Below are 11867 nucleotides of genomic sequence, written 5' to 3' on the forward strand. Positions count from 1 at the left end.
TTCCTGGCTCGATCCTTAAGCCATCTTGGGCCTTAACTTGTCTATATCAGAAAGAGGTGTTGTAAAGCACCATGTATGTGCCTCCTCTAAGGCCAGACCCTCTCATCCGCCACAAACCTTTAGACCTCTGCAGGTCTCTAAGGCCTCTCTAGTTGCAGCCCTAACTCAGTTCTAGAGTGGCCTCATGGACTTTCTGGCATGGACTTTCTGTCGATTAGCAGAACAGCACCCTACTGATCCATTACCAGGGGAATTATTACTGGTGGCAGCCAGTCTGTCCAGTAGCTAGAATATGAGGTTTTTAAGCAGGGTTTCCATTGTATCCAACAGGCTTTGTGAGCACGAGGCCGTGGCCTGTAGCCCTGCTATGGGAAACGAATGCTGAAGAGTTTGTTTGCACCTTAGAGTTCAAAGCCAGTCAGGCCCATGTTAGAGCTCAATAGGAAATCTGTTTGTGTTAATTTCCCTGAATGTCTTTCAGCAAGTGCATAGTTACCAGAAAACTTTTCAAAATTTGATCAGTTTGGCTGAAGAGAAATGACATGTTTTGGTGGAGACTGAAGCTTTGGCAGAGAGGACAGAAACAATAGGACAGCTCTCTTCAGGAATTATTTATACTGTGCTCACAAGTGGACCACTCCGTGCTAGTGTTTTGTAAGGCAGTCCTCAGAAAATCAAGCAGGAATGAAAACTTTTATTTTGCCATTTAAACAGAGCGGGTTGCAAAACACAACTTGTCTTTCTCCTGTTCCGGATTTTTTTTTTCCATTTCTATAATGTTTCTGTATCGTCATGCATACAACAACACACTGCTCTAGCTGTTTTTTTCCGGGACCTGCCTCTCCTGGGTATCCATCCCTTTGCTCCATGACGTGCTGTTGCCCTCCACAGGATTTCCAGGCATTACAATGAGCCTCAGTCACCAATAGCACAAAGTACAGCTACCCATAGTCAGGCCCCAGCTGGCTACTGCACACTGTGTTTCTAATCTCACCTCTCCCAGGGACTGAATTGCTCAATCTTGCCCAAGTATTTGACTCTGGATTCTTTCATCAGATGCCTTTGTGAGGGCAGTGTGATAAGTAATGGATGCACTGTCAGTCTGGGGGGATTTGTCAGATTATATACAATGGGGTTCTGCTGACCCAATAACCTAACTCCAGGATCCATGAACCACACCTTTTCCCCAGAGAGGCTTCCTTTTTCCTTTTAAAAAATATATTCTGACACATTTTTGGCTATTATATTTTAGTATGTCTCTGTTGGGCATCTTAACTACCATTTTATTCACATACTGAGCACGCATCAAGCTATAACCACTATTGGTATCACACAATCAAATGTACAACATTGAATGCCATACTTTGGCCATTTTCCAGCATGCATCCTCATTGCATGAGTCTCTTTATTACACAGGGGTCACCTGCCAAGAATATCATGCTGCCATAATAGATTTACAATCAGCAGTCATTTTGCTCTTCCCTTTCAGGTTCCACAGCTGTCAGTTGCATGCGGTTGTCCACCCATCCAGTTTATGTCCTTTCTCCAATAGTACGTGCACTTCATACAGCTAGGGAATAGACAGGATTCCTGATTTTAAGTTTGAATAACAAATTCATTTTAGTACCAGCCTTCATTTAATAGTTTGGCTTGATCTCATTTTTTGTAGCCTACAAATGAAAACAGTGAAATGGGGAGAAAAAAAAAACACTCATTGATCATTAACAAGATTATGAACAAAGTCTTTTTCCATAGATTGAAAATTGTTATTAGGTAAACTCTTTCACTTCACAAAAATGCATCTAGACATACACAATCTCACATATACACTCCTGCCTTTCTAACATGTTTACATTTTTAGTTCCAGTTTGCAACACTGTCGGTTCCTGAGCAGTGCTCATTCTTTATTTATGTCCAAGACATAAGCAAACAAAATTCCTTCAAACATCTTTCTGAATTAGTGGAGAGATGACAGTAAAAAAAAAAAAAAAAAAAAAAAAAAAAGCAAAACAATTAAATTCTCTCCCACTTAAATGAAAATTTTACTGAGGCTTGTTTTGTTACATACTGTTATAGTGAAAACAGATGATATTTGAAACTTGGCTTTGAAGCAATCCTCCCTTCAGCCTCCACAGGCAACCAGACATTCCCCCTCTGCACATCACTTCCAACAGATATTTAGCGCAGAATATTTTCATGTTTATCCTCCAGACAAATTATAATTGCTGATCTTAAGTCATTTGTGTACTAAGAAAATGATGTGTTGTCAACCCCAAATCCCACTACTCTTTATAAATCCTTTCAGAGAAAAATAAGTGAAACGAAGAGAGAATTCATTGCATTACTTCCTTTTCTTTTAACACATGAGGATGGCTGCAGCAGAATCAGCTCCTCAGTGAAAAGTGCCTCAGTGAGCAACACGTACAATTGGCCTGCTCAGGCTCACCCCAAAGAGCTCTGGTGACTTGCGTACTGCCCAGGCAGAGGGAGCTGACACAACTGCTGACGCTGAAAGAGCAGATGTGGGATATACCTCCCCTAAACTGTGTTCTTAACAAAATGACTGTGAACCATTTATCAAAATGTTTAACTTGTTTTGATAGCTGGACTAAATTGTAAACAAATGGTAACCACATGTTATTTACGGCAATTTTGCTTTGTTTGGTTTTATGACAGCATTTACACAGTGTTTTATGCAACCTTAGTGACCTACATAAGGTTTTGGTCTACAAGTTACACTCTTCTTCTCCAAAAACAAAGAATTAGCAAAATAGATGATGGCAGGGATTGTTTTTAGCCATAGCAGCTGGTAATTTGATGAGGAAAAAGAAGAAGAAAAAAAAACAGTAAAATTTGTTTGGTGTTTTCAGAGATCAGAAATTCTCTTTTCTGCTGTCTTGAGGGCCTTTAAAAATAACCAAGCTTGTTTTTGAAGTTCATTAAGTCATGAGGTGATAGCAATACACATTACCACTCCTAATTTCAAGTAATTTCCCCTAATTCCTGCCATCACAAACCATTTCCTGGCTTCTCCTCACCTTGCTCTGAAATGTGTTTTTTTTTTTTGGTTTATGGTTTTTTGTTTCTCAAGTTTGGGAAGAACGGGGGAACATTGTGATGAAACCTTCTGTAAAATCACTGAAACCATTACACCGCAGTTACAGCTCTGCTGTATTTGTCTTTAGTCACAAGCCAAGATCAGATGGGTCTAGATCAGAAAAGAAGAAACAGGGAAGGGGTAAACCACATAAAAGTTTTTCTCCATCGTAGCACTTCAATTCAAAGGTCCTGGAGGGAAATCACAAATATATTAGCTCAGCCTTGCAAAAATCATCCCTTAACAAAACAAATGTGAAAATAAATAAATAAACAAATAAGTAAATAGGTATATAAATAAATATTTCCCAAACCAAAACAGTGGGGCATGCAATATCTGAATTATTACATAGTCATGTTGGAAAAGTAGTAGCTGAATAATTTTGTGGCTTGGTGGTTGTTTTCAAGACTGTTTTGTAAAGTTGCATGAGAGGAAACAGAAAACTTGGTTAGGATTTGTAAATAGAAAACATCCTAAGGCTGCTGTCCCTTTCCTCTTCTCCTGGATCATGGAAGCCACCTGTAATTCCCTTTGTAAATGTTCTGTGCTTTGTGCAAATGAAGGAAGAAAGGAAAAAAGAACAATAATTGCTGAACAGAATGCAGGCAATAAATATTTCTGAATGTATTTAATTTTCCAGGAGGGAGGGCTCCATCTTTTTGACCTCTGGTAGATGGGGAGGGGAGAGCTACTGCCACTTTATGCACCCTTGGCGCCATTTTACTTACCAAGATGACATACTTACACATGCAACCTGAGTCAATTTTCAGCTCACGTTTCTTTGATAGGAATGACTGGGTCTCACAGGGAAGGAAAGAGTGACCAACTGACTCCTTTTGTTTCCTCAGAATCTTTCACAAAACCTCACTGCCTTTCCTGGTCACTCCTTTCCATTCTTCTCCTCATTCTTGGTTCCATTTCTTGAAAATTGGCACAAAAGGATTCATTAAAATTTCAGAGCCACTTAAAGCAGAATTTTAGAGCTGCCATGCTTCAACTCCTGGGGTGAAATGTTCTTGGGTTAGTTTGTTTCTGTCAAGTTTCCTTCAAAACGACTTCTTAAGACAAGTTAAGGAGAAAAAGTCAGTTGTTTTCATCTGTATTTTTAAAACATATATGTTTTTGACAAGATGGAGTCCTCATGTTTAGATCAGAGAGGAGGCCTTTGTCGGGGACCGGTAGGAGCAGGTCTACTTCCCCTAAGGGAGGACGAGCAGGAGCAGAGGCTGGTGGCAAGGCAGGAGCAGGCCATGGAGCTCACCAGCAAGGGCTGGTCAGTTCCACAGCTCCCAGCGAGGAGAGCAGGGAGGGCCTGGTGGTAGCAGCCACGATTGACCAAGGGTCCAAAACACCAGGCAAGCCTATAGAGATGAGACAGGTCTGAGGCCAAGCTGAGCCTGCAAGTCAGGATCAGTTCCCCTCAGTTTAAAAGCATCAGAGTGCTGTGTACAAAAGCCATAAAGACATAGGTGCCCCATGCCATTGCCCAGAAAGGAGAATGAACCGTGAGGTTCCCTATGGGCATATAGGGCTTAATCATACACTTAAGGCCCAAATCACAGTATATTTGCAGAGGAGGTTCAGGCTGTACTGTCACACAGGTAGCTTTAAAACTGGCAAATTGCAGCTTGACGTTTATGGGAAAAAAACGCATGATGGCTGCAAAGCCCAGTTTTGGGCTGAAATTTTAAATACGTATAAGCAGCAGAGACTAAGAGAAAAGGATTGACTCATTCTTCTTGTGTGGGGAAGGATAGTGTGGAAAGATACCGAATAACACCTAATAAAAAATGGCAGCAGTGCATATAAATTAGATGTTGGGAAGAGGGTTGGTAAAGCTTATTTTTTGGCACTAATAGCACACACCGAAAGGCTGTCTGAGTATTGGAGGGGTTTCTTGAAAGAAAACTGAAAACTCCAATTGTAATAAAAGGAAATGGTTTTCTGACAGAGCAGTAAAAAGGTGCAACAACAGATGCCCTGATAAACATACCTAGTTGCCACAGGCACCTACAATGCATCCTCTAAACACATTTTTTGGCAGACAAAGTGGAAAAAAAAAAAAGGAAAGAAATAAAAATCTAGGATTAAAGAAAATTGTATCCCACTTTGAAAGTTTGGAGAATGTGTGAATAGTATAAATTGTGTATCTTGGCCATCCCCAAATATATAGGCAGGCACTTGAGGAAATGAGTTAGAACTGCATTTCCTCATAGTCAAAACTCAGTTGCAGCCTTTAGTAAACTTGTATTTTTCCATCTAGCATGGTTAGTGACTTGAATTCTTAATAAGAAAATAAGATATTAGCAAGTAATAAAAGTCAGAGTGGTGATGTTTGTCTCATACAGTAGCACATTTTCTGTAATTATTTAGGTGGAAACACAGAGATACTAAAAGTTTTTTTTTCCTAAAATCACAACATACAAACAACCAAGCAATCTAATCAAATGACAACCAGAAGGGCTTTGTGTCATTCATTTCAGCTTTATGGGGGCACTGGCTTGAGTTCCACAAATGCAAAAATATTAGCCTTTGTGTAGATATTTTGTGTTCAGTGAGTGAGTTCCATTTATCTGACAAAATGAATGTTTGAAAGATTTAATGGAAAGATCCAGAAAGAACATTTTTTTTTTAACCAGTTTTCTGGTTTTGAAAGACTTAAAAGTACTTGGAAGGAGGTATAATTGATTTGCGTGAAACTTTAAAAGAGTAATTTTTTCACATTTCCTTTGAAATATTATGATTTTTTTATGGTCAGTCAGAAATAGTAGCATAAAGCTGCTAAGATTGCTTTAATGAAGATGTATTTTGCTCTTTTTATATTACACCGTGAGATGTTTTGGCTTTCTTTTTAACCCCAAATGTCTTAAATTGAAAATAGGAGTCAAGAGACTTGTATTCATTTTACATATGCAGCTTTTTATATAAATTTATACTTAATCCAGAAGCAGTTTATTACCAAAGAGGACTCAATGGTGAAGAGAATCTGTATTTTATCTCATATCTAAAACACGGAAATAGAAAATATTATGTTACATGATTTTGCCTATTAAAAAAAAAAAAAAAGTCTTCCTAGTTTTTATTAGGATCATCAACATAATATTTGTACCATCTGTTTAGTATCTTTCCTACCATCCTTGCAGTAAAAGGACCAGTACTTACAAAAGGATGGATTAGATTGCACCAGAGAAGACATTACAGATTTGCCAAGTTCTACAGATCATCCTGTTCTTCCCTTTTCTCATCTACATAGAAGATGATTTCTATGTATATGAGAAAGGTTCAAGGAAAAAGTGTGATTACGCAACAGTGTCTTGCAGGTATGAATGCTTTGCTTTTTTGACATCACTTGCTCTGATCATACACTCATCATGGCAAGACAGAGAGAGGGCAGCTTAGGCCAGCATGATTAACATTATAAGATCCCATGAAAGTGTGGGTACAGCAGAAAGTGTGAGCTCCCACTGAGGAAAAACTTTGTCCCACATCAGCACATGTACATGTGGCTAGATGGTGACTCCTCCAATAATTTTATTGGCATCACCTGTTTTAAAATAACAAGCATAATAATACTTAAATTGTTGCAAAAGTGAAGACATGCTACGTAAACACAGATGAACACATCTGACTGCTTCAGTACAGTTCGGCAAACATATGACAAAATATGAAATTCTGAATATCTCAAGAGACAGGAGCTTTTCTGCTGTCAAATCACTGTAAGGAGCTCTAAAAAGATTTAATGTTAAATTTTCAGTTGTGTTTTTGTTAGATGTCCTGACTTGGCAGTGTTCAGTTCCAAAAGTGCCTGGTTTTGGTACAAATGACTCATAAATAAAATCTTACTGTAGAAGCTTAAAAGCTGGCACATAGTTTTCCACAAAGCAAAATCATAAGGAACTTATTCTCAAGTGGTAATATAAACACTAGAGTAAAAGCACAGGGTGACTGGGGGTGGGACAGAGGAGAGTTAATTGCCTTAGTGCAAAAGTCTAAATTTCAATTATTTTTCCTTTTTGCTTCTTTACTGCTTATTTTAAAGGCAACCAGCCCAAAAGTGTTAAAAAATCACATTCAAATAGAACAAATTCAGTGTTTAAAATTTTTGTATTCCTTTGTTTCAATCACAGACACAGAGCTTGGGTCAAGGACTCCTATGGTTAAAGGTACCAAGCAATGTGTCAGACTAGTCAGTAAAAAAGCTTTACTGATAGGAGGAGAACCAAATTTTGCTGCTTTATGTTAATAAATGAGGACTGAAGACAAGCTCTTACAGAATTTCTGGTTTTCCACATTTCAGACCTTTCCAGACAATTTATGGTTCTCAGACTTCAATTTCTGCTAAAAGTACAAAATTCCAAAACTAAATTTTATATTTTGCAACAATTGCCTCCCATTGATTTAGGTACACCAGAGGCAGGACAAGTACAAGTCCTCATGGAGTGAGGGCTTCAGGGTCACCAGAGCTTGAGCTGAAATTTGGTCTCATGTGCCAGAACAGGTCTATGCCCAAGACTTGAAAAGGAGTCATGTTGCTTAGCCACTCTAACTGTTATCAGCAATATACCAAAAACTAAGCAAGCAGGAACAAGAACAGGAGCTTACAAGAGAAATGGTCTCTTGCACGCCACATCTATAGTAATGAAGAATGGAAGTTAGGATGAGGACAGCAGCGAAGACTGGCTTGTCTCCAAAGTGTACCACAATGACATCTACTCGGCTTTTGATCCTGCTGTGCTCGGCTCTGACTAGTGGCACAAATCTTTATACCAGACTGGAGCCTGCAGGTGCCTGCCCCAGGCACCACTTGCCAGGATTGCTCTGGGGACAGACCCATGCAGCCCTCCCACTGCCTCGCAGCAAGCTGCCCTGTCCTCTGGTGCCCACCAGCCATTGCTGGAGCCCAGGCCTGCAGTTTCTTTAAAACCGCAACTGGAACCCTGTTTCAGTGAATTCAGATAAAGTAAATGTAGCGTGGTTCCATCCTTCCTGCTACTGTTGCACTGGGCAAACCTGTCCTCTTTCATGTGCCTGCAAAACTTTGAAAAATAACACCACCAGCCTCTACATTATAAAAGCAAATATTCAGAGAGCAAATTTGCTTTCCAGTCAAATGGAGAGAATTACTCAAATTCTTTTTTTTTTTTTTTTTTTTTTTTTTTTTTTAATTATTGATCTGTCAGCATATTAACGTTTTGGAAATACACTACGTAAAGTTTTGCCCATTATTTTAAATAAATTAAATTAAAATACAGACAGTGTGAAATAGAGCCTGTATTCCCCAGGTAAAGTGTTAGTGCCCCTGGAAAAACACATTATTTCCACATTTCCTGCAGGCAATTTGCAGTAGCTGATTACATAGTAAGGACAAAAAATACATTTCCTGAACTACATTCTGTAAACCAAACTGAATGCAATACCTAAAACACTACAAAAATAACTCGCTTTTCTGAAAAATAATTGAGAGAAAAAATATTCCGAATCAGTGATAATTTTAAAAGTTAAAGCAATGAACTACCGTCAACTTCACAATTTTGTCCTTGCCTGCCAGGAGCCTGGAGTATTGGAGGTTCTGAGGGTGGCCCACAAACTCTTCTTGGGAATCACTTTTCCAAACTGTAACTGAAATTATGACAATTTATAACCCCAATTTGCCATCTATATGAAAGGTAGAAATGCAATATCACTGCAACTCTTCATGGGTTATTTTTTTGCACAGGGACAGCTGACATTCTTGTTGTCTCCCTGATGAACGGCTGTGAATGAGTGCAGTGTCTGCAGCTACAGCTGGTTATCGATTTACTTGGATAGGGAAATACTGATGGACTTGACTTTCCTTTGAAACCTGAAGAATGCAAAGTCAGCGTTGTGACAGCTGTGCTTCTGCTCACGTTTTGAACAAACTTTGTTTTGGATTCCTGGGCCTGACTGCTTCTTAGCTATGTATTTATTTTACACTTTAAAGTTCATGTTAGAAGATAGGTGCTCCTGTCTTTTTTTCAACATTTTGTTATAAACAAATCTCAGCATCATACAAAGTTCATGGAGTTTACAGTTTAATTTTCTTCATTTGTTTGGCCTGTCTCCAGAAAAGAACTAAATACATACTTTTAAGTTCTTGCGTTTAGGTGTATTCTTTCAGAATGAATGGGCTTTGCTGCCCAGACTGTTGCCATTTGTTTGGAAAAAAAAAAAAAAAAAAAAAAAAAAAAAGAGTAATTCCTATAAAGACCAGCTTTATTTCATCTGATGAGGTGTAGCCTGGTGTACAGATAGTTAAGGATAGTGGGATCACCCCAAACTCCCTTACTCCCTGAGAAGACTTTCCTTTGCTTTAATAACCTTGTCTACTATAGTGTTTTTCTAGTGTACTCTAGTTGAATTCTGCTGACCAAAGGTGCAGATTTCCATGAGGAAAGCTTGTCACCTGTCCTTCTTACGAACTGCTGCAGGAACCAAAGGTTTAGTACTGAACAGTATCAGGTTGCATATAACATAGCTGGAGGGAATTTCTTCATTGCTACTTTCACCACTATGCATCCATACTAAGACCAGAAGATCTGTTTTCTGTGTGGTGGTGTTACTTCTTTCACAGGTGACAACTTAAACCTCATGAACATAAGCAGCAAATGTACTTTGTTCTAAGAGCTCAGGAGCATGAGTGCCAACACAAAGCATGCAGAGAACAACCAGGTGGTGAGACCCAGTCAGCACAGGTTTATGAAAGGCAGATCCTGCTTGACTAACCTGAGCTCCTTCTATGATAAGATGATATGCCTAGTGGATGAGGAAAAGGCTGGGAGTGTTGTTCACTTGGACTTCAGCAAAGTGTTTGATGCTATTCCTCTCAGACTTCTCCCAGAGAAAGTGGCTGCTGGTGGCTTGGTGGATGTACTGTTGGCTGGGTAAAAAACAGCTGGAGGCTGGGCCCAAAGGGGCCTTGTGAGAGGACTCAGATCCAGTCGGTGGCTGGTCACAAGTGGCACTCCCCAAGGCTCAGTCTTGGGGACAATTTTGTTTAATGTTTTTATCAATGTCTTGATGAGGGGAGGCAGTGCACCCTCAGTAATTTGGAGATGACACTGAGGTGGGTGGACACATGGATCTACCTGAGGGTAGGAGAGGTCTGGATGGGACGGGTCAATGGGCCACATCCAACTGTGCCTTCAACAAGGCCAAGTGCCAGGTGCTGCCCCTGTAACAACCCCAAGCTTCAGGTTGTACATAAAAGGGTTGTTATAAAGCTGCCCAGCAGACAAGGACCTGGAGGTGTTGGTCAGCAGCCACCTGAACACGAGCCAGCAGTGTGCTCAGGTGGCCGGGAAGGCCAGTGGTGTCCTGGCCTGCATCAGCTGTAGTGTGGCCAGCAGGACGAGGGAGGTGACTGTCCCTCTGTGCTTGGCATGGAGGGATTGCACCTCAGGTATTGTCTTCAGCTTTGGGCCCCTCACCACAAGAAGGGTATTGGGTTGCTCAAGAATGTGCAAAGAAGAGCAACGAAGCTGGTGAAGGGATAGCTGGTGAAGGGACTAGAAAATGAGTTATGAGGAGTGCCTGGGGGAGCGAGGGCTGTTTAGTCTGGAGAAGAGGAACCTGAGGGGAGGCCCCATCGCTCTCTCCAACTACCTGAAAGGAGGCTGCAGCAAGGAGGTGTCGGTCTCTTTTCTCAGGTGAAAAGTGACAGGCATGAGGAAATGGCCTCAGGTTGTGCCAGTGAAAGTTTAGATTAGATATCAGGAAAAAATTCTTCATGTAAAGGGTGGTTAGGCACTGGAACAGGCTGCCCAGGGAAGTCGTGGAGTTGCCGTCTGTGGAAGTATTTAAGAGATGTGTGGATGACATGGACATGGTTTAGCAGTGGATTTGGTAGTTCTAGGTTACGGTTGGACTTGATGATGTTCTGGGTCTTTTCCAACCTAAATGATTCTATGATCCTATGAAAGCTTATTGACTGGGTAATGGAGAAGGGAAACTGTACTCTTTGGGATGACCTCCTAAAAAAATGAAAGTGCTTTGAAGCCCATGTTCTTAATAGCCTCCAAGGGCTTCATCTACATGAATATTGAAACCTTGCTGTCCTTAAGAGCTCCAGAAGATGGGATTTAGATGCTTTGGTCCATGCTCTCAAAAGACTTTTCCTAATCTAATACAATCACAGCATAATCTGGGGAGTTTGTTTTTGCCATTTTGCTTGATTTTGGGCCATCTACTCTCTAATTTTCTGTTCCTATGTAGCATAGAATAATTTAAAATACTAGACTGATACAAACAGAAAAAAAAAAAAAAAAAAAAAAAAAAAGAAGAAAGGAGAAAGTAACCTTTTAGAAAACCAAGACAAATATCAATTGATTTTACATGAGATGCAGAAACATAAGTCATTCAAAAGGATGTTATACAAAGGATACTTTCAAAACTTTTCACTCACCAGTCATTGTTGATAAATCTGGATACATGATCCAGGTGATATTTGCATAGTTCTGGTTGCTACCTAATGAGGTAAGACATAGTTTTGAAGTTATTCCAATAGCTAGGACAAAGATGAGATCACTTATGCTGACTGGCCTGATGAAGACAGCTGTCTAAGACTTCTACATTTTCAGCTTTATAAATGCTAAAAAATTTTCCCAACAAGTCATTTTGACACTGTTGTCATAAAGGTATCAGCAAGCTCTTTTGTGAACCGTGAAGTTCTTGGCAGACTGCAATTGAGCACAAAACTAGCTTTGGCTCTGGGTTCTCTTGCAAATTAATATGTTTTTGTCAGTTTTGCTTC

The sequence above is a fragment of the Aythya fuligula genome, chromosome 1, assembly GCF_009819795.1.
Source record: "Aythya fuligula isolate bAytFul2 chromosome 1, bAytFul2.pri, whole genome shotgun sequence".
NCBI lineage: Eukaryota > Metazoa > Chordata > Aves > Anseriformes > Anatidae > Aythya > Aythya fuligula.